The 24,934-nt window shown below is 46.9% G+C and overlaps 1 protein-coding gene across 12 annotated transcripts in view; it reads left to right on the top strand.

Moving 5' to 3' along the window:
• The window catches only part of LOC105687725 (AF4/FMR2 family member lilli), a 269,224-nt gene that overhangs the window by 88,672 nt on the left and 155,618 nt on the right, over positions 1-24,934 (top strand). Inside the window, exon 1 of one of the 12 annotated variants that reach the window (XM_048652881.1) lies at positions 21,219-21,382. The exons of the other annotated variants lie outside the window; for them this stretch is intronic. The gene's annotated coding sequence lies outside the window, so the exon portion shown is untranslated. Of the gene's footprint in view, positions 1-21,218; positions 21,383-24,934 lie in introns of those variants that run through there. 12 annotated transcript variants of the gene reach the window in all.

Raw genomic sequence — 24,934 nt, 5'->3', positions numbered from 1 at the left:
GACACACGTCATAAACTTCGCTTCGCACTCTCGCATATATGTATACCTGCGTAGTACGGGTGCTATGATTAATCGAGGACGGTTCAACCGTGTGGCCTAAGCTATGCACCCTTGTGCCTAACGATTCGACCTCGCGTTATTCTATACGTATATATATATATACGCCGTACGTATAATAGTCCCGAGAAAGTCCAACAGAACGTGTATCAGCTCGGTTGATCATAGCGTCCCGTGGATAGTTGCGAACCAGATACACACTACCGAGTCCTTTTTTTTCCCGCGACCTCGCACTCCAGCGGGACAACCGACCAGCCGATGATTAAACGTTGTACCCGTAGGTACGCGAGTAGCTTGACCGGGAAGAGTGACGTTTTATGTATTTATTGGTATTCGCGCGGTTTTGATATTAAAGCGGAAGGGCAGCGGGTGACCGCAGGAAACAGATCGTTAAGCCGAGGCTTCGGTTACAGTCCCGGCCCCCCAAAGCCCCTACGATACTTTGGGAATTTAGTTTCAGATCCTGAGGATTTCTCGCCGCATGAATAAAACCGTCGCGCCTTTTTCGTTATCGTTGTTGCCTCGTCGACGTACGTGCGTCCCTGCGACCTTCCGATAAATGGCGCGGTGCCCCGCTCGTATGTAGCCGTTACAGGGAACCGCCTGTTTACCCCACAGAATTTTGACTCGCGTGAAACGTGTGTGGAACGGCCAACCCAGGCTTAGCTCAAGTGTAAACCTCGGGCTTATCAATCGCTTCGTAATGCCTGATGAGTTTATAATTTTCAAGTTCATCTCGCTAACTCAACTATGTACAGTTAAATTTCAATCCCGGGTGTATTACTTACGTCCTCATCCCGTAAATCCGTCCGTCGCCCACGTCGTTTCGAGTAGGAAACTTTCCTACGATTGACGCCTAAGATACGTCGATCGAAAAACGGGGAAAAATTCAACTGAACGAGTGAAATAGGAAGGCGTTTCGGATTCCCGAAAGCCATGAATATAATTTCACGTGCATTACGGTCACGAAAGCACGGAGCCTCCTCCGGTTCCCGCTACCGGATGGGGGTGGATTAATGTGAAGTTTGTCGGTTGGCGCTACCCAATTTTCGCCGCTGGTATGGGAGGACAAGCTAATGGCAAGAAATAAGCAGTAGCTGCTGAAGATTAGCCGAACACTTGGCGGGGGTCGGTCTTGTCTTCCTCGGAGAGAAGGAACCGCCCTGGCAAACATCTGTACTTTATAGTTCCGGCACCTTTTTTTTTGCGAGCCCGTGCAACCCGAGCTCGGTATTTTCTCCTATTTCCTTATTCACTTATCTCATGTCGGCGGCTGCGAGGGCGGAGGAAATGCGCCGTGTTCGGTATCAAACAACTTTCGAAAGCTGTCCCCCGCGATGCAACGCGAACCGACTAACTTCCCCCGTTGTCTAGTTTTTTTTCGGTTCGCGCGATGCTCGCGGCAGACGAAGTAACGACTGCGGTACGAGGGGCAAAAAAATGATGAGATTAAGTAATTATCGGATCTCGCTTTTTCACCGGACTACGCGCAGCGTCTCAATTAGGAGACCGACTCGCGAAGAGTAGCAGAGATTTTTCGCGAACGAGACTCGGGTGCGGTGGGGGTCGTACGGATTTACTTTTCCTCGAGAGTTGTAGATTCCAGAGACGTCGGAATTTACCCACAAAAAAATAGAATAGGTTATATACACGTGTATATATACGTGTGTTTTCACATCGCTATAGTATATGCATCCCAAAGTTTTCTGGTTCACTATGCCCCGTACACCGTTGTCACGAATTGATGAATATCGCTTCGAAAATAGGAAAACCGGAGTAAACAACGCCGCGTATAGGTACGCGCGTCCAGCGCTTTTTTGTTTTTTTTTTTTTTCTTTCGCTTAAAATTTCAACCCCCGCAACATCGTATGTATACACGTCCCGATGTTTCCAAGTCGAATTATTTTCGGATATTTATCACGTGGATTCGCGATCCTCTCCTTGATATTCCGTTTCCACGGCCATTATCATTCCGCCTGTAAAGTTAACGAGGAGCTTCTTTTTTCCTTGTTTTTTTTTTTTCCTCTTCTCTCTTCGGGGTCTCTGACCACCCTCAGTGATCCGGTGCGACCCGAGAAACTCGCGACGAGGACTCTGCCTGCACCGCTACCGCCGCCGCCGCCGCCGCTGCTGTTGGAACTTTGTTAAACAGGGCCAAAGAAACTAAGCTAAACTAAAGTTTTTTACGCCGGGAAACGGCTCAACCGACTTATCAAGGTTGAAACAAACTTCGGAGCTTCGGTGTTGTTTCGATAAAATCTTACCCTGAATTCTTACGCTTTGTTTTCACCCTCGCGGTGTGTGTATGAAACCGTGCGAACTTGACCGCGTCCCTGTTTCGACGATTTTTCCATGCTTCCGCCGTTACGACGGATCGTCGAAAGTTCGCGGTCTCGCGGTCGGTCCGCCGTTTAGTCGGCGGAAGGATTTCCGTCGCGAGGAAACGCACGGCGAACCGTGCGACGCGAGCTCTGAGATTTTCGCATTTTTTCTCGCCGGACGCAGGGAGCGGGATCTCTGATCTCTTTCCGGGTCTTCGCATCGGCGGGGCTAAACAGTTTTCACGTATCGAGTCCTATACGTGACAATCTAATGTCGCTATCCGTATGTGCAACGCGCCCTCGAAGAAGTAAAGAAGTAAGGAAGTAGGTGTTTGGCAGTTGGGGCTCTGATTTACCGAAGCAATCGTTCTTTATTTCTCTCCAGGCGGCCCTCCCGCGCGCCTTCAATAGATATTGCCTTGTAATAGCTTTCCGTTACCTGAATTTCTGACGCCCTTTGTCTTCCCGCCAAGGATTTATCAGAGCGCGTCGCGTTAACAGAATTTATTTTATAGCTCGTCGCTCCCAAGTCCCCGCACTCGATCCGTTCCATTTCGTTCCTCTTACGCGTTCACTTCCCACACATTTCACCTTTCTATCTCCTAGTTTTGTTAATTTAATTTCGCTCTTTCGCTTTTTTGGGCACGCGGCTGATCACCCGCCCAATTTGAGATCCTCGATTACACCCGTGTATGTTAGAGCGTTGATAATTTGCCGGTTACACGCCGGCTCCGTATCCGATACACGATCGTAATTTTTCTGTTTTGAATCCGATGATTTATGGAGGGTCATTCGCAAAGGCGACGGAAATTGATTGAATCGATATTGCGACTTGAGAGTAAACGTCACGATTCGCAGTAACCGACAACGCTGCATTATAGGCTCTCGGCTTTGCGCAGCTGGTAATAACACACGACTGTACCGAACAACCTGATATTCAATCGAAAAATTGAACGATCAATCGCCATTCGTTAATCGCCAAAATTACCCGCCGATATACGCCGATAACGGGTTACCTCGTGGTTAATTTCGATTTTTTCACGAAATCTTTCTCGATTCGCGTCGAATAATTTTTGTTGCCGATAAAAAATCGAATGGAAAATAAGATGAATGAGAGAAAAGTGAAAGAACAGAGATAAGAAACTTTTGACCGTTTGTAAAATCATATTGCTGCGAGGAAAAAAATACAATGTTTACCGGGGGGGGGGGGGGGGAAAAAAAAGGGAAAACTTGAGATTTAATAAGGTAAGTTTTCTCCTCTTCTTTTCCTGCCGTATATATACTACCTCTCATATATACGTCAGGCGATAGTCGGGAAAAAAATATAGCCTGATTTTCAATCGAATGGAACTGTTGTTCGCTTCGCGATTAGGAAAACAAGAAAATATTTTCGTCGAAAGTTTGCCTCGTATAGTACGGAATAGCCCGCGCATAATACGAGGGGGAAAAGAAAGCCCGACTTTATGTACGCCTCCGATACTATATATTATAATAATAATTATGATTCCATCGCGATTCCGTAGTTGCGACGTGTAACGGTCAGAAACGAGATAACGAAAATTGGGAAAAATCGGTGAAATTAATTGAAGAAGAAAACCGCGTTTCAACCCCTCATTTTCCAACCCCGAAAAGGATCGATCCTTAAGTCTTCTGGTTAAACTGTAAAATAAAGCAGATTTAAGGACACGGAATTCAAGCTCAAGTCGTCGGAGGGCAGCACGATGCCAGGGATAACATTAGGGGTGAAGAACCCTGGGCTTACCCCCCGCTATTCGGGGTTGGTAAGATCATTTGAAATTGATTTTAGTGATATGAACACGGTCGAATTACAGTTTGTGGAAAATGAGATATTCTCATCTTATCTCGTAGCGCAAGTTGCGTCTACGTGCAAGCTTACAGAAAATATTGTTCAAGTCGAAGAACCTGTCTTGAAGTTAGTTGGCATTTTTATTCCATCGCACGCGTACGTTTTTCGGGAATGGTTTTCACATCTCTAACATGCGAGGTCGAGTGTGTGCTGCATAGAATGATAAGAACGAGGCTACCATAATCGTGGTCGACGATAAGATCGTATTGTTCCAACGATGCTATCTCCTTCCGTGACAAGAAAAACTTTCGGTAGTATCGGGAATCTCAATTAATGCTCGACGCTTATCCAGCGATCATTAGGGGATTATCGACGGATCCGGCAATCTTTTGAAATTTGTGACTCTCGCGATATTTTCCTCTACGCGTTCGGGCTCCGGAAATTTATCGTCATCGATCGGGACGGGCTTCCTACCTCGTACGACGAAAACACGTATACTTTCTCGATTGAATTCTCCGCGATAAAAATCAAACAAGGAACGACGGCGAAGAGCACGAATCCGCAGCATCCGTTTCTTGTTGGTAAAAAAAAGTCCGCCTCCAGCGTCGTCATTAACGGAATAGCGGCAGAAATGGACGAGTGATCGGCCGAACTGCTGACGTTCCCTTCCGAAATTGTCCGCCAGAAGTTCGGGGTCCCGACCCCTCGGTACGTCCGCGTCCGATATTTGCCTCTTTGCCCGTTATTCGACACGGGGCTCATCCTCACTCTCCTCCAGGCTCTCCTTGTTACCATGCTATACTCACAGGTGCGAGAGCCGGTGACGGGGAGAAACACATTCCCGACTAAACGTCTGATTGCCATTTAGCGCGGGGTACGTGAAGTAACGAGACGAGCGACGGATTTCGTATGAATTCGAAGCCGAACGCCTCCATTCAGTTTGTCCATCCAATAACTACGCCACCTCGCTCTCGGGTAGTGCAGGAATATACCTCGTGTGTTGTAAGCCGAAATGCTACACCTCCGGAAGCACACTGATACCTAGCTGTTTGAGGATCGAGAAACATAGTGACAATAGCACCACCAATCGAGGCATCTCGTTTTTCTCGCTTTCGAAACCAATGAATCGACTATAACTCAATGAAATAAATGTTGAATTTTGGGCCGAAAATTTAAGTATTTTCGAAATCGATGAGGGCACTATTGTCACGTAATTTGACCTCAGAAACACGAATCCGTTGGTCAAATTGAGCTGCGAATTTTTCCCATCGAGATATCTCCATTATTCTGCTCTAAAACGTGAAAAGTCAGCGATAACTTTTTTAATTTTATAGATAGATCAATTTGACTTGTGAATTCGGATTCCTGAGATCAAAATACATCAGAATAGCATATGAAATGAAATATTTTTTTTTGACCCCAAAATCGAAAATTTTCCAAGGGGTACCCCTTTGGATTTTTTCGATTTTTGGGCGAAAAATGAAGTATTTCTAAAATTGATCATATGTCGTTTTGTCAACGTATTTTGACCTCAGGAACACGAATCCGTTGGTCAAATTGAGCTACGAATTTTTCCCATCCAGATATTTGAATTTTTCTGCTCCAAAAAGCGAAAAAATGGCGATAATTCGATCAATTTTGAAGGTTGAATAATTTGACTTTCAGATTTGTTTTCCTGAGATGAAAATACGTTGGAATGCACTACAAAATAAACTTTTGATTTTTTACCCCAAAATGGAAACAAATCCAAGGGGTATTTCGACTTTTCCTAGCCGAAAATCTGAACATTGACGGCGACTCGATTATTCCGATGGATGGATGCAACTCACAAGTAATGGAATCAAATTAAATAGACGATGTGATGCAAAATGCTGTATCTCACCAACAGGAGAAAAGGATAATGTGCGGATTGGAGAGTACGTGATAAAAAAAACTACCCAGCTCTGTGCAGTTCCATCAGCCAGGATTCAAATCCATTTTCGAACCTATCGAAACAAAGGGGATCGTTTTTTGGACGATGCATTGGAAAATATTTGTCATGATATCCAGCGCTGCTATAACTAACGGTAACTGTACAGGCCCAGCGAAAAAAGGAAGGAAATGAAAAAAAGAAGGAAGTGAAAAAAACGGAAAAAAAAAATTACATATTGTTTCCACCCGCTGCAGGGGTAAAAAAATATATGAGGCCTTCTATTTTCTCATTAGGTCGTCACCCGGTCACAATTTTTCTTTTTCCAATACGTCTCGAGGCATTAAATTAATTCGAATGAAAATTTTAACATGCGCGCTATATCTATCCTCCATCTGTACCTAACTCGGTTTTGATCCGGTCGGTATTATTATGCAGCACGGGCTCCGCAGTCCGTTGTGAAATTCCAGTTTGACTCGAGATGTTTTTATTTTTTCTTCTTTTTTTTTTTTTTCGTCGATTTTTCATCTCCGACACCTCCGGGCAAAATACCGAACACAGTAGATGAACGAATTGGGCAGAATGGAATGGCATTCGTTGATTTATTCCCGGGTCGGATAAAACCAGATGGAGTATAGGTCAATAGCCGGGCTAAATACAGACTCATATTGACCAGCGCACTGCAAACGTCAAACGAAATCCTATCAATTCCACCGTAGGTACGATCCGTCAATTCATTATTAAAAAAATTTGATTCGTCATCGGGTAAAATCAAGGAATTCGGAATTATATTTCCATTACGTTTGTCGCCTATTTTTTTTTTTTGGTTTTTTTTTTTTTTCCCCGGGGGCCACGAACGGATGAGAACCAAAAACTGAAACGAGCTCGACGAACACCCGGTGTCACCAGGGTGTCTAATTTGTAACGGCGAATTTATTTGTGCTGCTTAAACACCGTTATAATGAATAACAATCAGATATATGCATAATCTTGGGTCAACCCGCGAGCAAACATGACTCGGTAATGAGATACGCGACGTATTCGTATGCTTAGTTAACGTACGGCCTCCCTTTGTGTCATCTTCGCAGCCAACGGCGCATATTGCACGGGTATAATCTATATCTACGCGGATAAAGCACGGTCCGTCCAATTTTTCCGTGTTGAAAAAATTTCCCGGAAATATCTCGAGAGATAGAAGCATCGTGAAATTATTTGACATATTTCCTCGCTCTCGTTCTGTCCCTTTTTTTATCAGCTCTTTCGTTTATTGTATGAGTTTCCAGATGGAAGGGGGAGCAGAAAAAAAAAAAAAATGTGAAACTCGGTGTTGCGGGCGGGCGACTTACAGGTAATCAGTCACTCCTCGAGCTTGACTTTCCCTCTTCAAAGTGTCGGGGGGGGGGGGGTGTAGGAAATCAACGTAGTTCGTCAGAGTAATAATCGCATATACGCATACTAATCTGATACGAGGGTGCAAGATGGCCGCTCGATATTCTTCGCGTTATAGTTTTGGTAATTGAAACAGGTGGACCACCCTCAGGTAGATATTAGATTACCGGGAATTCGTCGCGTTGTTACGATAATCCGCTGAAATCGATAATTCGCGCGGAGCGTGGCCGACCCCGTTCCCGTGACGAGAAGGTGATGGGAAATAAAAAATCGAGACTAGCGTGTGTATACGGATTGGATTCTAACGATATTCCGTCATCAATACGGGTTGTGTTACCGTAACGTTCATAACTCAATCTTTGTCGAATAGTAAAAAGGGAAGTATAAACCACGCCTTACGCGAACGTTCGATTCTTCCTCCATCCGCCGAGCGAAGTGCGGTGAACGACGAATGGCTCCATAAACAAGGAAATAAATCCCGCGATTCTCCGCTTCGTAAAATAACACTTTTCGAACGACACTGAAAATCCACAAAACAGTGGGAAACTAAAAGTATAACTCTACATTTCTCATGATATTTCCATTCAGCAGCTGCACAGAGAGAGATCATTCCAATACCTAGCTACCCACCTCCGACTCGAGCGACGAGACGGAAATATTACGATCTCTTCCCCTATTTCCATTGACGAAAAAAAAAAACAAAAAAAAATAAAAACAAAATAAAAGTAAATTAGATATCAAACTCGCAGCGCTAAATATATATTCCGTAAGCGGCGCAAAGTTAGTTCAGACGGAACATTAGGCGAGCAGATGACCCTTCAACGGTTATCAATATCTTGCCGGCTGCAGAGGGAACTCGGGGGGCTAATTCATCACGCGACTTCGTCGGTCTGACGGAAGGCTGACGTCGCGTCACCGTAGGACGTACGCCTTGGCTATCCTGATTATAGCATTAACAATTCATGCGGAGACCCGGTACATAGCACCTCTACACTCCGCACCCTCGCCTCCACCCCGATTCCTATGTATGCCCGCACCTCCTACCTATAAATAAATAGGCTATTCTCGGGACACGGATAGCTTGAAATTTTCGTCGCCTACTTCGATTCGTCACTAACGGAAGTGGTGAAACAGCAAAAAAAAAAAAAAAAAGAAATGAAAAGTTCTTGACACGTGAGAAAAGTAAAAATTTCCTCGGCTCGTCGGACACACGACTTTGCGCCTTACGGGAAAGGGGAAGCTGTACGTGTAGCCTGCAGCGCTTGCATGTAGTTCGTCGTTCGGTCGGACACTTCAATACTCCCTGTATAGGTATACCGGTGTGGAGTAGAGCAATCTAAAGGTATTCCCGTGCGACCCCACGCCTACGTACGTACGTACGTCGCGCGGTCTCTCCTCTCGGATATGGCGTTGCTCCGGCGACGCGGGCGGGGGGCCTAGGAGGGCGCGAGAAAGTACGATGACTGTAGCCGGGGTGGTAGCCGCGTCGTGATTACAGCGTCGCGTATTCAAATGGTCAGTCCCGTCCCGCACCAATTTCACCGTACGTACCGAAATACGCCCCCCGATTTCCCCCCGCGCCACCCCCCTCCCCTTTTCCGCAACCCCTCGATCCCTTACTTCCATTTCTCTCTGGTCCAACGGTCAAACCGAAACCTTTGTCTAACGCCAAAGGGACCTTATGCCATTCTACGTAGCGTGTCGACATTGCCGGGAATACACAAGTCTCCGCATTAATACGAGGTTATTCCCACGACAGTTTTCCCCTACGCGGATGAAATTTACACGTTACCGAAAATTTACAAATATATAGCCGATCGCTCTCCAAGTTTCTCTCTGACCTCCTGAACTCGTTCGACGTCGTTCGAACACGTACGGCGGATATATGCGACCTAGACTCTTTTTTTTTCATCGCATACCTACTTTCGATGCGGAACTCGGGTATGTTCACGTGTACGATGATAATCGCGTCGTTTCGGTTCGTATAACCCTTTGCTTTGCCCAGAGATTTTAACCTTTGGTTGAGTGCTTGAAAATTATACTTCAAAAGGCTAGTAAACTGACTTAGAAATATAGGTAATTTTAACGAGTAGGTATAACGCGTCGTTCCCTTAAGGATATTATGTAGAAACGTGGAATGATCACGTGCGTAAGGTCGTAGGCATGCCAGGAAATACGTAAGGACGCGCGATGTGGAGTTACCGATAAAATGCATGATTTAGTTTAGCTCTCTTTGCCCTTTATACGCGCAAGCCTTTGCCTCCACCCCCCCTCCCCGTCTTGCCTGTACAATTCTGACTGAACCCTCTTTACTTTTACCACTATAATGTTTCTCTTTCTCTCGCTACTGTTTCTCTCCCCTTTCTCCTTCTCTTTCTCTTTATCCTGCGACGACGACGACGACGACGACGACGACGACGACTACGACGCCATGAATTATAAAATGACGGTAAAAGCGAAAGTTTTCACCGCCCTGGTGAGGTTTCGGCTCGGAGGTACCGTTCCCTACCTAAATTAATGAAATAGCGAAGGGTTAACTGAGTTACTCATAGGCAAAGAACTTTCTTTACTGGGTAAATGTTTTGCTTCGTTGAAAGGCACGCGAGTCTCTGCAACCTTCTCTTATGCGCGGCAATCCCTTCGAGTATCCACGCGTCTTGCGCTTTTTTCACCACAGCACCAGTACAGCGTATCTGTATTCGTCGAAAGCTGAGCGATTGACGGATCGGCGAACGCGTATATTCATATCCACCACCCAATTTATTCGATTCTGATTAAAATCTGTACAAGCGTAACGAGCGCGTGGATAGATGATTATTTCGCTACAATCGCTCCTCGCCTTCACCGGGATGCCGCATAACTAATTAAAGATTAATTTAAGGGCGTGCTCCCGTCGGTGTGAGATAAGAAATAATGGCTTTCGATGGAATGATCGGAGGCAGGGGAGGGACGAGAATCTTTAATTCTCGAGTCGCGGGGGTTGACAGGGTAAATCTGCTCCGACGTTGGTTCTCAGTGATTCCGCTAGATAACGCCACGGCCTGATGCGTCTAAGGGTGGTCTAAGGTGAGGGTTTTCGCATGGTGGTAATTAAGGTCTGGAATTAGCAAGAGAAAACGAGGGTCCTATCCGCGCTAAGGGACAGATCTGCTTTCCGCGCCGTCTAGCCTTTTGGGAAGTGTCAAGCGGCGAGTAGCTGAGTTGATCGCGTCAACCCCCAGGCCCCAACATCATCATGGTCCACCCGTTTCCTCTAGGCTTCGCTCTCTTTCACGTCCCTTTTCACCTCCCGCTTGTACCGCGTTAATTTTCGAATCCCGAATTCCCACCGAAGATCGTTTTGCTCATCCGCTCGGGAAATTATCCATTCCATTTTTTTCAAAGGAAAACCGACGATTCCGAAACAAGAGAAAAAAAACAGAAAAAAAAACAGAAAAAAAAAGAACAGATAATTTCTTCTTGTTATTTTATCGGAATTTTACGACTTTTTTTTTTTGTTTAAACGCATAGACCCTTTCAAGGGTCGACTTAATATACGGTTATCGATCTCAGGACGTTTAATATCTTGACTGAAATAAATCCCACGTTCTACCCCATTACGCCTAACCGTGGTGTCCCCTCCGACGGTGGTCCCCCCTGCCCATTCCTCGTACTTAGGATATATACACCTACGTAAAGATCAACGGAATATATATATATATATGTATAGCCCTGTACACTACAGTCTTGCATAACTACAACATCGGGGTATATATAAGGTAGGGGGGTAAGCCCCGCTGCACTGCAGGCAATGATGTCCCTCCGCATCTTCGCCTCCTTACTGTACTTCTCTCAGCCGTAAAGCGTCCTTCGGTCGGCGGTACCACCCTCGATTATTCTCCAACGGCGTGGGCATAATTAGTTTCTCAGATTCGAACGAGACGCGAGGCGAAGGATCGAAAAATTTTCAACGTACGCAAATTTCACGAACCGCAAAAATGGATTCCCCGCTGAACGTGTCCTATTCGCGCGTGTACCCGTGGGGCGAGGGTGGTAATTTCTGTCTTCGGCATGGGGTAAAAATTGCATCCTATTTGAAATATTTATGCGTGTAATACGGGAAACCGTTTCTCCGCCAATGCGTTCGAAAGGGTTGAACCCCGCGAGTCGAGCTCCGGCGACGTTTCGTGGCTGGGTGTGTAGCGGGCACCCCTGTCTTCTCTTTATCTCCTCGCACAGATTTTAATATAAATTATAATCTAATGTCGTTTCTTAATACCTTTTCCCTTGATTCCGAGCTATCTTCAACCCCCGAAAACGACGGGACCTTCGCTGCAGTACGGCGGTGACGACGCCGAGTCATTATTATTAGGGATTTCTCATTACGCGATCAATCATTCCGCGGGGACGCGAACCTAATTTCTTCGCGTCAATTAATATCGGGATGTCGAAGAGACCGTGGCGGCGGATCCTTTAACATTTGCGGTGTGATCGCACTTTTGAAAAAATTCAAAATCTCCAATCGACCTTTTCTCCAGATTAAAAACGGAATTCACCTCGTTCGAAGTTTCCACGGTACTTCGAGTACGTTCACGATTCCGACGATGAAAAAACAAAATAAATAAAACAAAGAGAAAAAGAAGAGAAAACATTCGCGAAACAGTTTTCCCCGTTTTGTGAGACAACTTCTGCGCGGAATTTCTTAGGATCGTCATGTTTGTAAGACACTTCCGCGATGCCTTTAGGGCAGAAAGTCAACCCGGCCAATAGATTCATGCCTGGATATGTCTTGAATGTTCACCCTTCGTGAGATATAGGTATACGTCGATCTACTATATGTATTATACGTAGAAATATATATGTACATAAAGAGATATGTACATATACAACCCGCTACCGTGTTCCCCCATGTTTGCTCTCGCACACAACACGCATTCCCGTATTTACCGACAAATACGCGTGCCCGCACGCGTGTCACTCCTGTTTGCCTTCTAATATCTCGCAGGACCCCCCCTGCCGCTCCGCAAAGCAGCTAGGATTAAACCTATAAAAATGAACGTCTTTGCCCGTAGCATCCGTAAAGCGGAGTAGATATATAGATGAAACACCGAAGCGATCCCTTTAACCCTGCAGCAATCCAAATAATTCCGAATAGTTTCGCGACAATAATTATGAGACGCGCGGCATTCTCATCGAGTACGTGGTATAATAAATGCGGAACGGATGGTGGATCCGAATGTGATGCTGCGTGTTGGAGAAAAAAAAAATTTCTCTCCGCGGAACGCTCGGTGGGAATATAGAAATTTAAATAAATAAATTGCACGGCTCCGCATCTCGCGGGGTATTCGATACAAAATCTTTGTAATTTGTCCGACTCAACAGGCTCTCGTGGGTCCCGGATGTCGCGAGAAGAAGTCCTCTTACATATGCGTTTGGCTTTAAAATATGGGATCACTTTGTCAGCAAAGCTCGAAAAAGCTTCTGCGTTTCTTTTCGCGGTAAATCCTCCCCCTTATTTATCACACGTTGATAAGTAACTACTGAAATAATACCGAGTAATTGAAAATGTGTCCTACGGAATCCTTTTTGAAAAAATACAGCGGAACTTCACATCGGTGAGATATTAATTTTTTTGCTTCTCATTCACACTCGTTTACATCATTCACTGTTCAATTGAGGTGGAAAATTGACGAGAAGACGCGACTGAATGACAAAGAGAAAAGATACACGTCGTAGAAATTAGAGCTAGAAAATTGTTATCACTTCCCGAGATTCCACCGCGGGGGGGGGAACCGGGTGAAAGGAGTGCGCCAGTGTGCATGGTAGTTCTTGGACAAGTTTGTCCCCCGCGCCGTGCCGCTCCGCGTTTTACCACGGAGTGAGTCGAACACTTAAAAACTTATTCATTTAATAACTTTATTACGCGGGAAACAAGAGACGCCATTCACCGGGCTTTGATTAAAGGAGAAACCAGGGTGTAGCCCCGGTTCGTGGGAAGAGGTTGATAATTTTTCCAACAGCTGTTTCAAATTGCATAATAATCAGGATGAAGTATTTCGCGTAGACGTAGGTACAACCGCGGCTGCCGCTTCCGGGGGACCGAACCAAACTCGCAACTTTACTCAAGTCCGCCGCTACCGCGGACTTTGAACTTTAACCCCCCCCCCCCCCCCCCTCTGTTTCACCCCCTCATTTTTCCGCCGATTCCCTCCGTCCGTCCCCCGAAAGAGTTATGCAATTTTATTTCATCGTCAAAACTTAACACCCATTAACATATTCGGTCGTAGATTTTTCTCTTCTTTTTTTTCTTCAACCAGATGTTTCTCGTCTTTTATTTTCAACAATTTTTTGTCTCTTGTTTTCCGTTGTACACCCTCCTTACCTCGATCCGCCGCGCATTGGGGAAGGTCGTATCTTTGCATAATTACAACGAACCCTGCCGCATCCGAACAAGGTTCAAATTCGGACTCGACTCCTGGGTACAATTTTCTCGAACGTGTCGCGCTCGAGAAATCTCTACGGTGTTAAAAAAGAAAACTGAAGTAAAAAGTGATATTCGTATACCTGTACGGAAAATATAAAAAGAGAAAAAAAAAAAAACGTACGAAAACGTATAAGCTCGCACCCAGATGCCGCGCGATACAAAATGGCGGATAACCCGTCGGCGCTGGATCTCCTCTCGTAATGGCCAATAACGCCTCGAATGGCTTCGCATTGATACGACATATCTCGCATTTCTCGCAGTAATTTAGACAAACATTTATTGTCCAGTATGGGCGGCGAGGAAGAGAGAAAATAGAAACGGTATAGGTATAGCTATCGTCTGAGAAACGGGGTGGATGTGTAAGGAGTGAGCGAGAGAAATAAGAGCCGGGGAATATAGAACGAGAGACTTGGAGACTCGCGGAGACCCTGCAGAAACGTAGAAATATAAAAAAAAAAAAAAAAAAACAGAGTAAAAGAAAAACGGAAAAAAAAACAAAAAGGAAAAGGAAAAGGAAAAGTTTTTCCTCTCCCATCGTTCCTCCGCCTCCGCCTCCGCCCTCAGCTCCATTCCCTCTTCCCTCTCTTCCGTTTTCCCTCCCCCTCAACGTCCCTCGACCCCCCAACTCCCGCGCCTGACTCGCAGCTTTTTCTGCGCGTATGAGGGCAAAAAGTTTGCGAAAGTAAGCCTATCAAGGGAGGCGTGGAATGCGGACCACGAAAGCTTTTCGCGTAGAGTGGCGAGCGGGGTGAGGTACCGAGGGGGAGGATGCGCTTGCGCCAAGCTTACAGAGAAGACGGCGAGAGTGGGAAAGGGTGGGCTCCCTCGAAGGCAGCCTCGTCATTCCTTCCTCGCTGAGGGAAGAGGGCGGGAGGATATCGCCGACGATATCCTCCGTTTCGAAAACTTGATCCTTCGCATGATCGACGAAGGATAGATTTCACGATGTCCTGGAAATTAATGCGAATTCGATCGTCGTACAGGCATCCTCGATCGGTGGTGCTCGTCGATCCGATTAAATGAAATCGGGTATATGTATACAGGAATCATTTATTCAATGACCGAGAAAAAACTCGCGGAAGTATGGAGATATTGTAACATAAATTCTCAATGTTTACAGCAGCAGTAGTGATCGATAGAAATTGATCGTAATTACAGATCTATCGATGATATTGCTGGGAAAATGGGGAATGTAAGGTAATAACCGTGAGTTCTTATACCACAGCTTTTGGCACCGCTGATTTCACTCGAGTCTAAACACAGTTAATTTTCTCGTTCTCATACCGCGAGTATTTAATCAATCCCGTCATCGTAAATTTCCTAAGCCATTAAAATCGGGACAAAAATTCTAACGATCGACGTTCTTTCACGCATAACTATCCGTACCGAGAGCTTTCTATTCCGGTAGAGTGAAAAAAGTGTAAAAAAAAAATCTTTGATGTCCGGATTTTTTTTTCTCTCTTCTTTTTTTTTTCTTTTCTTCCAAAGTCTCATCGGTGCAGGCGTATATAGTTTCTCGTCGAAACGAATATCGATGTCGAGGTTAGCGATGTTTGAATCGAATTTTGATCTTGATTCCGCGATAAAGTAGCGTTGCAGCCGATGAGACCATACGAAATGTATAAGCTAGTCGCAGGCTCTGGCATGTGCCATTTCGGGAAAGAAAGTTTTGCAACATCGATTCGCCGCGTCCGCTCATCAGACTTAACGTGGAATATAACTCTATGATTGACATGACATTTCTCCAAATGATGAGCATTATCATTTTTTAATCATCTCGATTAATGAACGGGGTGATCGTGAACGAAGTTCGTCGAAACGGGAGTCCAGCGAGCCGCCCGTCTCGCAGTTACGGTCGTTTCAGGTGAGTCGGGAGTTTCATTTCGCACAGAGAGAGAGTTGCTCGTGCGGGGTCGACGGCGGGGTTACTTGCGTCGGAATCTATTAAGCGGATTAAGTCCCGATGAAGCCCGCAATGCACTTCGCCGGGGCCAGACGCAGGATTCTCCGCACTACGGTTCGTCCTCGAAGGAACTCTGTAACGGCCAATCCTTCATCCTTCGTCCTTCGTCCTTCGTCCTTCGTCCCTCGACTGCACACGCCGTTCGCTCATACATATACTTTAACCCGCTTACGTTTAGTTTATCGTGTGGGTAAATTTTCCATGATATTCGCAGAGTTTTTTTTTTTAATTCGTCATCGCTGTACGGAATGAATTATTATTATTATTATTTTTTTTTTTTCGAATAAAAACTCGAAATTATCGTCTCCGCGATTTCTACGAATTCGCGTTAGCGTAGAAATTATTTTTACGTACCGAAGGTTCCGCCGGTCTCTGAAGCATACTCTACCTAATTCATGACATCACAGTAAATTTTCCCAGGAAACACATCAAAGTCCAACGTAACGGTCAATGCAGCCTAGCTACGCTCTCTCGCGAACAGAGTAAAGCTTCACCAACGCGGTAAAGCGACCACGGCCTCTGCCAACTACGTTAAAAGTTTTAATATTAGTTTAGTCGACGGCCATGGGAGATTGAGACGTAACTCCAGGTAATATCTCCGTTCTATGAGCTACTTTTAGCTAATACCGTACGCGACGTACAAAGGTTTGCGCTACGTCGATGATATACCCGACCGTATCGTATATACCCATACCATCCCTTCTCCTTCTACCGGCACCCGTGATCAGCTATTCGCTTACAGAGATTCCGGAAGAATTCGTTGCGAGTCGATAACGACCTCGGTTGACGATATTCTCCCATACCGCGAACAAATTGTCCGCGAATCACTTCGAGTCCTATACCTTACTAATTATGTATTTCAATGCGACGAGACATGGTCGATTTCTACTGATCTACGGGTGCCCTTTTGTCGCCGATGAAATTGATCGGTACACTCGGTGGACGTCTGGGTGAGTGGAAATCGGTAGTAAAAGAAAAATAGGAAAAATCTTGCGGAGGGAACGAGAAGGAAAAGAAGGGACAGGAGAAAGGAATGAAAAGCGAGGCAGGGAAGAGAGGAGACGAGAGAAAACGGAACCAGAGAGAACCCGCGGCAGCTCGTCCTGAGAGAAACGGAGCAAGGCGAGTCGATGCGATGCGTGCACCAACACAGCTTTGAAAACTTTTACTCTCACGAATACAGACGGAGAGAGGGCGAGAGGGCGAGAGGGCGAGAGGGAGGGAGGGAGGGAGGGAGAGGAGCTCTCTACTCTCAACTCCGGTCTAATCTAACTCCTCGCCCAACACAACCGTTCCCAGGTTCCTCACCAACACCGAAGCAAAATCCTCCGGTGTGGCGGACGAGCTCTCGGCGACGTTCGTGGAAAATCGGTGTTACTCGCCAAAGTCGCGGCGCGGTTCGGACGATTATAGGTAGGTCTCCGACGTCGACTACAAGGACGGCGACGGGTACGACGTGATCGTGTAGCCTGGCGTACGCGTCCTATCGCGTCTCCTGCCGCTACCACGGCTACGGGATTTGAAATCGGTGTAGATTCATTACTTTGCACTTATATTTACACCTGCGCTCTGTCGGCGAACGTTACACCACCCGTCATCCGTTACCGGTTCGTCTACCGGTTTTCCGCAAGCTCTTCTACGCGGTGAAGCTGCTGCTGCTGCTCCCCTAAACCTGATAACGCGTCGACCTCATCCGAGCCGGTGAGTAACATTCCCAACATTATACTTCGCTGCCACATGCGCTCAGCTCGATCATTTTCTACTTACCGATCATCTCGTGAAAAAAAAAAACGATACGAAAAAGTGCCGACAACAAGTGTCTATTCGCTAATCGAACGATCCTCCCCCCCCCCCCCCTCCCCCCGATTCGTCACCCGCGACTCTTCCTTCCGTTCATCTTTCGCCATTGGGTCACATTTTATCAATAATTATTCTTCGATAATCTATCGAGTGCGTGGAAGAAGGTGTTTCTGGTTCGCCGAACGAAAAGATGGTTCAAAATTCGAACTCGTCCGATGAGTTTCGGTGTCCCGAATCATAAACGGGGATGATCGCAACCGGATAACGATATCCTACGCGAACTTGGACGAACGTTGAAGTTTTTCGATGACAAGTTCGGTTTATGACATTCGAATCTGAAGTTTGTTTGTTTGTTTGTTTGTTTGTTTTTTTTTTTCACCTAGACACTTCGCACATCAGAGGGGGTAAGACATCGGCACCGGGGCGGGTGGGGTTCGGACGGTCGTTGGGATTCGAGAGGGTGACCGGTGGTGGTTGAGAATAAATGTTACTTCGCAACTCGGCGGTGGCCCGACTGTATTCATACTTTTGCGAAATTTAACTGTGCTACCGCTGCTCCCGTACTACGCCCCGCGCGTCGCTCCGATGCCAGGGGGTAGGGGAATTGTTGCCCAAAGTTTAAACTTGCTTGTCGACGACGAGGACGACTCTCCCGTTAACAGGGTTTACCATGGGGGGCTGGTTCAGTAGTGTCTAGGTCTTGGCGTGTGCTACGTCGTATCATTCTCTCCCGAAAATCTCTACATCCGATACAACGATACCCGCATCTGACCCGCGTACCGCTACCGCATCGTTACTCGTCCCACGTCATCCTCGGACGGAACGACTTCTTCGCGAACTCTTCGTCCTCGTCGCCGTTGCCGAGCGCGCGCGCCATCGGCATTGCGGCCGCTACCGTCGGAGCGTCTTTTTACCACTCGCTTCCGATTTCTCATAATAACCGCACGTTATCGCATCCGATCAGTGTCACGTGAACTTACGTCGAAAAAGATCCAGCGGTACAGTGTAACACGTTGATCGGGGGTGGTGAAGTTCCTCTCGACTTCTTCCTCGGTGCGCGACGATCCACGAAGACTGCAATAGCTGTGCTTAGCTTTTTGGGTCCGGAAGAAGACTCCCAGTTAGGTAAAAACAAAAAATCGTGCGATTGCTTTGAATTTCATTTGGTACGAGGTATCGACATCGATGACATTGACCACGTAATTGACAAGGGGATGTCACATTTGTGCGTGGTATCAAATATTATCACGATCGTTTGATATCACAAAACTTCGAAGTGTTCCGATGGACGGGAGGCTAAAGAGAGCCTTCCGGGACTCGCTCGGATGGCTCCCCTTCGACGTTAAAGGGTTTTGAGAATCGGGGGACGGAGAGTTGGGAACGGGTTGGACGGGTAGAAGGAAGAATTACGCTCAAACATTCTTCGCCTTCGTATACGCTCGAGCGTCGCGACGGATCTAACGTCTCTCGTCAAATCTCTGATTTCTCCTAAACCACCTCGGTGTCTTCGACTGATTATATTGATTCAAGGACTACCTACCCTGCATCCGACAAAATTACGCGCCTCACGGTCCTAACCTCGCTCAACCTTGTAAAGTTTCCGAGGGTTCGTTTACGCCCTACTATTGTAATATTCACGGAGCTTGAAAAAGCTCCGACGCAAACGTGATGTCCTCGATTCCTTCACCTTCCGCTACAAAGTTACCCCCTTTTTTTCGATTAGAAGACTCAGTCGGATTGATTGACCGCAGGATTCGTCTTTTTTTTTTACTCTTGAACTTATGGTTCGTAACGTAGTTGCGTGTAAGCTTGCGGGCCTCGTTTCTCAGGTGGGATGGAAGGTACGCGTGAATTTTCCAAATAATCTCGATACTCGCGAGAATAGATATGAACCGTTTGGCAAAGTTATCGCGAGGTGTGTACTCCGCGTCTAGGGCGATAGCGTGATCCAATTTATCGAAGAATGCGCCACCGCGGGGTTCAAGGGGTTACCCGGGGGTTCGGTCGACGGCGGTTCAAGCTAGTGGGGTTTTCGGGGAGGGGGGGGGGGGGGGGGGAAATGGGGGGAAAAGGGGGCAATTAATAGGATGTGAAGGCATGCATGTTGGCAGGGAACGCCGAAGACTCGCTTCATTAGGGTTTACGTTGGGTTGCTCGGGGCAAGGGCGGCATCGATGGCAGCTACGACGACGGTGAAGGCGACGGGCCGATAGGTAAGGGGTTGATTTTTACCCGGAAGACCCCTTCCCGCTCATTGGTTTCCAATTATTGAAATACCGCCGGAGGCGAGGGTTAACGTCGACGAGGATCTTCGTCCCGGTGGCGTGGCAGGGGCAACTCGGCATTCTAAATCTCGCCCCCCGGTCGCCTTTGCAGTTATACATATAACACCGTCACATGCGGATACGCTGTATATATGCGCTCTACGTACCGTATGCACGTGTAATACAGGGGAAAACACGCGAACGATGAAATTCGACAACGCGGGGCGGGGCGTGGGTCTTGCCGACGCGGTTTTTCCGATTTCTCTATTTTCTTAATTTCGATTCGTCCTTCGTTCTGATTTCATTTCATTTCATTTCATTTTTCTTCTCATCTTCGATCGAGTGATGCGAATTTATCGAACCAGGGTAGAAAAAGGAAGTGTCGTCGCGGTGGATCGCAATGACGATTCCACGTGGGACGAAGGACCAGCCATCATGCCTCGAAGTAAAACTGCTTCCATCCCGCTCGAGAGCAAAGTATATAGAGAGAGAGAGAGAGAGAGAGAGATCTATATAGGTATATATGCGGCATGTGAACCCGGTATGCCCGCGTCGTCGCCGTCTCCGTTTTCTTGTCTCTTGACAAAAGAGGGCGGGTATATTCTTATACGTGCGCGGCGTTACTCGCTGCTCCGGGTAAAGAGTCGACTCCAAGTTTCACCCCGTGTCCATGAGGGGGGTATTGAGGGGTGGTTGAGGGGTAGGTAGCTGCTCGGGAGAAAGGTTGGTAACGGAGGTGCTGCTGGCGGCGGTACCGGCGGTAGCTGAGAAGGTGGTGGAGGTAAGGGTGGTCCAATCAGCGACTCGAACCGGTCGTCGGAGTGGGTGTTCGGGGGACGGGGGAGAAGTAGACCACCTCCGTCGAGCGAACCATCGCTAACCACCCCCCCCCCCCCCCCCCCCCCCCCCCCCCTCCCGCCTTACTCCACCACCTACATCTTCTCCACCTCCTCTCTCACCCCCGGGGCGACCTCTGCCACCTCCGTAGCTATGTACCGATCCTGGAGCCCCCTGCGCCTCGCCGGCTGACTGGCTGCTGCCCAACTCGAGTGCCCGCGAGATATTCTCAGCACGAGCCACGAATCTACCTACCTCTCAGTGGAGTGCCTCACGGTAACTTGGACTCTCGAACCCACCTATCTACCTACCTGTCTACCTGCCTGCCCGCTTGCGTACCTCCGAGTTCGTATTTTTCTGAGGTACACGCATATATATACATACATATATATATATGTATATATACACACACATACGTGTACATTCATACCGATGTAATAATAATCGTACGTACGACGATCGTCACTATTCGGGAAAGTTGTTGACGCGAAACCGCCTTCTTGTAACCGTGTCGATAATCTTCGGACGGACTGACCTTCGCACGCGATCGAGGGTCAAAATTTTTTCGAGGGGTACGTATTCAATTTACCTAAAAGCGATTCGATTCTTATCATCAGTTTTACATCTATGTGTCCACGCAACACGTAGACGTTTTACGGCAACTTCAAGTTCAAGTTTAAACGTTCGGGGTATCGAAACCCTTCGACGGATTCGACGGGCCTCGAAGTGAACCGCAGCTCTTTGAGAGGAAGGATAAAAACATCACGCAAGTACAGTGGTAGTTCTGGTTCTCCGCGCGGATAAGATCGCACTTCGGTACCGCGAGAGAAAATCGCTATAAGTGAAAAATTCGTACCTGCACGTGCGTGATTTTCCCGATTATTTTCTCGATCGTTCGTCATTGAATAATTCGTTCGAAAAATCATTCGAAATGTGTCAGTGAAACGTGGGGCTTCGTTCTACCCGAAGTAAGGCGTGTCTGTGAGACCGCCGATTTTTCGCACTCCCTTCGCTCGTACATTTCATCGCCGCGGCGACTGGCTGTCGACCGAGAAGTGATTGAAATTACCGTTGGAAAAATAGAAAAAAAAAAAGCAAAAAAACAATTCGAATCTATTTCGTCGAGAAATGGCAGAAACTCGCGTTACGATTTTTCGAGTTGCGCGTCCGCACCGCAGCCGAATAGTTGCGAGATGGTTCTTATAGCTCGTCAGATAACGTGACCGAAACGCGAATGATTCGATCCGTTCTGGACCATTGCGCCCGATTTGCCGTGAAATATCGCGACGGCTTTCCGATCCTATTTCCTGGGGTGTAGGTATACGGTGTCACGCGATCCTACATTCACGGACGTCAGCGCGGCTACTTTCCAGTAGTAACGGCCCGTCTCGGTCAGACGGCCACTCGATAGACACGCCATGAAATGAGGAAATTCTCTCCTGATTGTTTTCGTACGATCGATTGAAAAATTCTCGATGAATCGTTGACGACGTGAACGACTGATAAACATTGACCCCCCGTCTCTTTTTTTTTTTTTCGATCGTCGATTCGAGCGTTTCTCGAAAAATCGGACGAATGATCAGAGGAGAACTGATGACGAGCGTATCTCTACGGCGTTTCGCCTTGTTCTCTCGCGCGGATCTCTCGTCGATTGCCAATGTAGCAAATGGCCCAGAATTACTGCAATTATGACGACGTAGGGCTCGGTGCCAAACTCGCGCGGGAACTGTACACGATTACTTGAGATGAATTACCGATGGGCGGAATTGACTCCGTTTATTTTCTCGCACACTTCTGGTGCGTCGGTCGCTCTTCGGATTAATTCGGACCCCCCGTAACACGTTACGCGTTCTGCGATACTCGGACCCTGTATACTTAACGGATATGTAGATCGCGATGATCGGGATTGCCGGAAACTCGTCAAACTCTTGCGACGAACGTCGACGATGATTATTACTACCGCGTGCGGGAATTTCCCGCGTGCTTGCGGAATTCGTACGCGTACGAAGATTGCCGGTAGGCTATAGTATTACGTAATAAGTAATAAGCTTGCCGTACAGACCCGCTCCCGTGGCATAAGAAAGTTCGCTCAACGAACTACTCGCCCGCTTATCGCTCGTAACTTTTTCCCACGGCGAAACCGCGCCTCGCCCCTTTTTCTTGCCCTATCTCTCAGTCCACCGTCTCCCTTCTCCTCCCTATCAGCTGAATATCGCCTCATCAACCGACCGAAAAAGTATACCACCGTCTCTGTTTTCTTCTACCACTCGAAATACGGTGATCCATAAACGGTCGTTTTACGTCGCCTCACTTAATTTTTCAAGATTCGTTCCCCGCCGTTTCGTTGATATATATAATATATTTTAAGTCACGACGACACGAGAACCGCACCTGCAACGACATCGCGTCTATCGCTTAGCAGTTTTGGTGGGTGGAAAATTGTTTTTTTTTTTTTTTCTTCTCGTCCGCGGATTACAAGGGGAAATAATAAAGTCGGCAGATGACTCCGGCTCGCGTTTGCCCGTGTCGTAAAACGCGAGATATTGGCACTCGGGTATAGACGCAAAAAAATATATGAGATATTTCTTATGTATCGTTCATAAAGTGGATATTGAATAATATCGAGTCTTCTTCGTGCGCTAGACGTTCGGGTTTAAATTTCGTACGATGTTGAAGATCAGAGGCATCGGCAAACTTCCGAGTTTGCCGTGGTCTACGTAATATGCACATTATCGTACATGTAACTCTGAAATATCGCTGAGGTTCCCCCGCAATCTATAGGTTGAATAACGGGGGGAGGGTGAAAAAGTGCACTGCACCGAAGAGAAAGAGCTTTTATTAGCAATCTGTTTAAACGGTACGACGATATTCACGTGCGGGGGGGGGGGGGGGGGGGGCTGCTGCTTTGTGTATTCTTTTCTTATCCATCGTTCCTCGCACCCACATTTTTCTCTCTTCTCTTTTCTCTCTTCTTTTTTCTTTTTTCTTCTCCTCTCTTATCTTCTTATTTCTCTTCTCGTTTCGCCTCGTCATCGAGCTATACGCGGCGCAGCCAGCGTGGCCTGCAGGTTTCTGATCTTCGCGCCACGGAGGAAAGTTTTTCTCTGTAAAGTACCGGGAGGACTGGCTCGAGGTTATGAAATTCTGATGGCTCATAAAATGTAAGAAAATTTACAGACTTTTCTCCGCGTCCCTCTGCCGGTGGCTCTCTCTTTTCTTAGACGCGGCTACCGGTACCTTCCTATTCGTACTACGCCCGCGAATCGTGGAAGCGAGGAAAAAAAACCAGCCGAGAGCGATGGAGAATAGGAAAGAGGGAGAGAGAGAGAGAGAGAGAGAGATGGTATAAAGTTTAAAACTCGTGGCAATCGATTACGAGTCCTGGTGAAGGCGAGTGCAGCCAGTCCGGTATTATACGTACATCTCCTTTTTGTCGTTCTTCGAGTATTTTTGCGGGCGTTACACTTTCGACCAACTCTGAAAATTGTCGAGAAAATATGTCGATCTTATTCCTTGTTTTTTTTTTTTTTTTGCCCAACGAAAATCCTCGTCCTGAAAATCCAAATTTTCTTCGGCCGTCTGAAACTTTAGGGAAACGTTACGACGCGTGACTCGGATCCACCTAATCTCAACTTTCTACAAATAAATACGTCGAATTTCAAATTTTACACGATCGGATCGCTCCTCGAAATTGACCGAATCGACTGAAGAATTTATGGGATAGTTTCGGAGCGTCAGTAGTACGAGTCTACGTTCGGTCAGCCCCTCGATTCCTCCGACGCGTCGTACCGAGGCCTTCGGACGGCTCCTGGGAATTTTCCAATTTCGAGTCTCTTTACGAAACCGCCACACCTCCGCCACCTGTCGAGTTTAATAAAGCGTACAGCCAAAGGCTGGCCTGGGAAACTTGTTGAAATCTTATTTATATTTCCGTCTCGTTTCAAGTGAATAAATATTAATTCCGTTTCAATATTCTCGGGGTTTAAGTTTCGCAGTCACCATCTCACCTCTCTTTCATTTCGCAGACTTTTCGTACTCAGACTTATTAACAGTGGTAATTATTCGGATACATCGTACGGTCCGAATCACGATATTACAAGCTCGTTGAAAAGGATATCTTTCTC

Source organism: Athalia rosae, chromosome 3 (genome assembly GCF_917208135.1).
Source record: "Athalia rosae chromosome 3, iyAthRosa1.1, whole genome shotgun sequence".
NCBI lineage: Eukaryota > Metazoa > Arthropoda > Insecta > Hymenoptera > Athaliidae > Athalia > Athalia rosae.
Note: the sequence above shows the minus strand (reverse complement) of the source record. Positions and strands in the feature narration are given on the sequence as shown.